The following is a 6,127-nucleotide window of genomic DNA, read 5'->3' as shown; positions in this document are numbered from 1 at the left end:
TCACGCGGCAGCAGGTGACATGACGTCACTTGCGGGGTACGATGACACTCCCCTCCCACAATGAACGGCTCTCAACTAGCGACGGCTTTCACGAATAAATTATGTTAATGAGGCGCCAGTCACCGGGCGTGGCTTTGCCCAAATAAGGATTTGCACTGGGACAGATATCGGCAGTGGCCGAGCAGAGGTGACGTCACGCTCAAAAGCGCGGTGGTCGGGGTAGGTGACATGACGTCACTAGCGAGGCACACCTCCCCCTAGCGTTTGACGCCGATGAGGTCACGCCGCGCGGTGACGTCAGAGAGCGGGGTCAGAGTTCAAGTTTGTTGACAGAAAGGGAGCAGCAGTGTCCACTCGGCCTCAAACGAGTACCCGGTGTGGGTTGGGTTAGGGTTTACGGTTAGGGGTTAGGGTTTACGGTTAGGGGTTAGGGTTTACGGTTAGGGGTTACGTTAGGGGTTAGGGTTTACGGTTAGGGGTTAGGGTTTACGGTTAGGGGTTAGGTTAGGGGTTAGGGTTTACGGTTAGGGGTTAGGGTTTACGGTTAGGGGTAAGGGTTAGGGTTGGGTTAGGGGTTAGGGTTAGAAGTTAGATGTTAGGGTTAGGGGTTAGTGGTAGGGGTTATGTGTTAGGGCTAGTGGTTAGGGTTACGTGTAGGGGTTAGGGGTTATGGGTAGGGGTTAGTGTTAGGGGTTAGGGTAGCGGTTAGGGTTTAGGGGTTAGTGTTAGGTGTTAGGGTTGGGTTAGGGTAGGGATAACGGTTAGGGGTTAGAAGTTAGGGTTGGGGGTTAGGGTTATAGTTTAGGGGAAGGGGTTAGGGGTAGGATTAGTTTTGGTTGGGTTTAGAGCTAGGGTTAGGGTTAATGTTTAGCGTTCAGGGTTATAGGGTTAGGGTTACAGGTTTAGGGTTAGTTAAGGTTAGAGGGTTATTGTTAGGAGTTAGCGTTTGGGGTTAGGGGTTAAGGTTATGGGTTAGGGTAGGGGTTAAGCTTAGGGTTATGGTAAGGGGTTAGGGTTTAGGGTTAGGGATAGGGTTAGGGCTCAATTATTCCAACTCGCTACTCTCCGGCACATCTGGCAAAAACATTACCAAGCTGAAGCGTGTACAAAATTCTTTGGCAGGCGTCATGACGCGTTCTGCAAAATCCGACCATATCTGTCCAGTGCTCACCGAACTGCATTGGCTTCCTGTTGCCCAACTCACACATTAGAAGGTTGCACTCATTACAGATAAAGCGCTTGCCACAAATGAACCACAATACCTTGCTGGTATCATCAAAGAGCATAAACCATCAAGCAAACTCTGGTCATCCTCTCAGCAGATTTTGGCTTGTCATTGAACAAAGACGGCCGCTGCATTGCACGCTTTCAGATGCACTTCCGATATTAGGAAGTCAGCTTAACACGTGTGAGGTTTTTGCGACCAATATTATTCATAATCAACGTTTTTGGATTTAGATGGCGTTATTTATAAATGTGTCGTAACCCTCCACCACCCGACACGGCCAATCAGTAAAAAAGTGTCACGTTGACAAAAGACAAAATAGTTCACTGCTTTAGCCCACCGGTGTGTTGAAGCGTGAAACCACAACATTTATAATTTGAGTAGTACAACGTTTCGCTGGTAATTGCATCCAGCATCATCGGGCAATTCGCCAGAATGGTGAGGCTCTGCTCTGTCTCCCGTTCTTATATGGAAGTCACTGGGGCTACGCATTTGTAGAATCTAGTTTGAAAATAAATTTTCTTGAGAACTGCTTTTGTGCTTAGTTTTTTGTCCTCATCCCGCACCTCCTGTGAGCATGGTTGGCTATGTATGGTGTGAAAGAAGTTCAACATACACACCAACATGGACACTCGCTAAATAACCTAACCAACATGGACACTCGCTAAATAACCTAACCAACATGGACACTCGCTAAATAACCTAACCATCATGGACACTCGCTAAATAACCTAACCATCATGGACACTCGCTAAATAACCTAACCAACATGGACACTCGCTAAATAACTTAACCATCATGGACACTCGCTAAATAACCTAACCATCATGGACACTCGCTAAATAACCTAACCATCATGGACACTCGCTAAATAACCTAACCATCATGGACACTCGCTAAATAACCTAACCATCATGTACACTCGGTAAATAACCTAACCAACATGGACACTCGCTAAATAACCTAACCATCATGGACACTCGCTAAATAACCTAACCAACATGGACACTCGCTAAATAACCTAACCATCATGTACACTCGCTAAATAACCTAACCAACATGGACACTCGCTAAATAACCTAACCATCATGGACACTCGCTAAATAACCTAACCAACATGAACACTCGCTAAATAACCTAACCATCATGGACACTCGCTAAATAACCTAACCAACATGGACACTCGCTAAATAACCTAACCAACATGGACACTCGCTAAATAACTTAACCATCATGGACACTCGCTAAATAACCTAACCATCATGGACACTCGTTAAATAACCTAACCATCATGGACACTCGCTAAACAACCTAACCAACATGGACACTCGCTAAATAACTTAACCAACATGGACACTCGCTAAATAACCTAACCAACATGGACACTCGCTAAATAACCTAACCAACATGGACACTCGCTAAATAACCTAACCATCATGGACACTCGCTAAATAACCTAACCATCATGGACACTCGCTAAATAACCTAACCAACATGAACACTCGCTAAATAACCTAACCAACATGGACACTCACTAAATAACCTAACCAACATGGACACTCGCTAAATAACCTAACCAACATGAACACTCGCTAAATAACCTAACCAACATGGACACTCACTAAATAACCTAACCAACATGGACACTCGCTAAATAACCTAACCAACATGAACACTCGCTAAATAACCTAACCAACATGGACACTCACTAAATAACCTAACCAACATGGACACTCGCTAAATAACCTAACCAACATGGACACTCGCTAAATAACCTAACCAACATGGACACTCGCTAAATAACCTAACCAACATGGACACTCGCTAAATAACCTAACCAACATGGACACTCGCTAAATAACATAACCATCATGGACACTCGCTAAATAACATAACCATCATGGACACTCGCTAAATAACCTAACCATCATGGACACTCGCTAAATAACCTAACCAACATGGACACTCGCTAAATAACCTAACCATCATGGACACTCGCTAAATAACCTAACCATCATGGACACTCGCTAAATAACCTAACCATCATGGACACTCACTAAATAACCTAACCATCATGGACACTCGCTAAATAACCTAACCAACATGGACACTCGCTAAATAACCTAACCATCATGTACACTCACTAAATAACCTAACCATCATGGACACTCGCTAAATAACCTAACCAACATGGACACTCACTAAATAACCTAACCATCATGGACACTCGCTAAATAACCTAACCAACATGGACACTCGCTAAATAACCTAACCAACATGGACACTCGCTAAATAACCTAACCATCATGGACACTCGCTAAATAACCTAACCAACATGGACACTCGCTAAATAACCTAATCATCATGGACACTCGCTAAATAACCTAACCATCATGGACACTCGCTAAATAACCTAACCATCATGGACACTCGCTAAATAACCTAACCAACATGGACACTCGCTAAATAACCTAACCATCATGGACACTCGCTAAATAACCTAACCAACATGGACACTCACTAAATAACCTAACCATCATGGACACTCGCTAAATAACCTAACCATCATGGACACTCGATAAATAACCTAACCATCATGGACACTCGCTAAATAACCTAACCATCATGGACACTCGATAAATAACCTAACCAACATGGACACTCGCTAAATAACCTAACCAACATGGACACTCGCTAAATAACCTAACCAACATGGACACTCGCTAAATAACCTAACCATCATGGACACTCGCTAAACAACCAAACCAACATGGACACTCGCTAAACAACCTAACCAACATGGACACTCGCTAAACAACCTAACCAACATGGACACTCGCTAAATAACCTAACCATCATGGACACTCGCTAAATAACCTAACCATCATGGACACTCGCTAAATAACCTAACCAACATGGACACTCGCTAAATAACCTAACCAACATGGACACTCGCTAAATAACATAACCATCATGGACACTCGCTAAATAACCTAACCAACATGGACACTCGCTAACCAACTTAACCAACATGGACACTCGCTAAATATTATTTGGTTCTTTCGGTTAAGTCACGTCTAAAGATAAAATAATAAATTAAATTAAATAATAGAATACGACGTTTCGATTGCAACACAAGCAATCATCATCAGGTATAATGAAATAGCGACATAAAATCTAACCAGAAAACTATAGACAGACATATTAGCAGACAGATATTACCAAAATACATAGCGAGAGTAACACAGGTAACAGAGAGGGGTGATCGTCTCTGTGTGGTGGCCTTAAATAGACAGAGGGGGGGGGGCGGAGGCAGAGAGAGGGAGGGGGGTAGAGAAAAAATTAGCATATCAATTGGTGCTGCAAGAACGATTACACGGCAAGCAAGCCTGAAAATCAGGAGAAAGACACACTAAAATTAAATAACCTAGTAAAATTTCGAAATGTAATGTAATACAACACAGAGGGTCGGTCAACACACAATTAACGCATAGCCTGGTTGATTACGTATTTCAAACATTTCGAAATTTTACTAGGTTATTTAATTTTAGTGTGTCTTTCTCCTGATTTTCAGGCGTGCTTGCCGTGTAATCGTTCTTGCAGCACCAATTGATATGCTAATTTTTTCTCTACCCCCTTCCCTCTCTCTGCCTCCGCCCCCCCCCCTCTGTCTATTTAAGGCCACCACACAGAGACGATCACCCCTCTCTGTTACCTGTGTTACTCTCGCTATGTATTTTGGTAATATCTGTCTGCTAATATGTCTGTCTATAGTTTTCTGGTTAGATTTGATGTCGCTATTTCATTATACCTGATGATGATTGCTTGTGTTGCAATCGAAACGTCGTATTCTATTATTTAATTTAATTTATTATTTTATCTTTAGACGTGACTTAACCGAAAGAACCAAATAATAATTCCTGCAGTCACGAAAGTTCTAAAATTAACTCGCTAAATAACCTAACCATCATGGACACTCGCTAACCAACTTAACCATCATGGTGCTGCATCGCCACCTTGTGGTCACATGCTACAACTGCAGTGCCTGGCGCGGTGACAGCAGCAGTAGCATTTTACGGCAGAGGTCGGCAAACGGTGTTTTGATTCCGATTTAAAGCTTTCGTGACTGCAGGGATTCATCTTCTTGGTTCTTTCACGTAGAAGGGAAATAATAAAATGATAAAAATAAAACATAATAAAATATAATTATAAAATAATAAAAATAAAATAATAAAATACAATTCTCACGACGTTTCGGCCACAACGCAAGCAGCCGTCCTCAGGAGAAAGGCAGGTCTTCATCTTCTTGGTTCTTTCGGTAAAGTCACGTAGAATGGAAACAATAAAAATAATAAAATAAAACATAATAAAATAATTCTCACGACGTTTCGGCTACAACGCAAGCATCCGTCTTCACCTGAAGATGTTTTATTTTATTATTTTTATTATTGAACCAAGAAGATGAATCCCTGCAGTCACGAAAGCTTTAAATCGAAATTTAAAGACAGGTCTGTCGGGAAGACAGCGTCTGTCTTGTCTATAAAGTTATATTGTATTAGTGTTGTTTAGAAAGTTGTAGTGTTATCTATAAAGTTGTATCAGTGTTGTCTATAAAGTTGTATCGGTGTTGTCTATAAAGTTGTATCGGTGTTGTCTATAAAGTTGTATCGGTGTTGTCTATAAAGTTGTATCAGTGTTGTCTATAAAGTTGTATCAGTGTTGTCTATAAAGTTGTATCGGTGTTGTCTATAAAGTTGTATCAGTGTTGTCTATAAAGTTGTATCGGTGTTGTCTATAAAGTTGTATCGGTGTTGTCTATAAAGTTGTATCGGTGTTGTCTATAAAGTTGTATCGGTGTTGTCTATAAAGTTGTATCGGTGTTGTCTATAAAGTTGTATCAGT

This window comes from Lampetra planeri, chromosome 81, assembly GCF_965212315.1.
Source record: "Lampetra planeri chromosome 81, kcLamPlan1.2.h2, whole genome shotgun sequence".
In the NCBI taxonomy this organism is placed as follows: domain Eukaryota; kingdom Metazoa; phylum Chordata; class Hyperoartia; order Petromyzontiformes; family Petromyzontidae; genus Lampetra; species Lampetra planeri.
Note: the sequence above shows the minus strand (reverse complement) of the source record.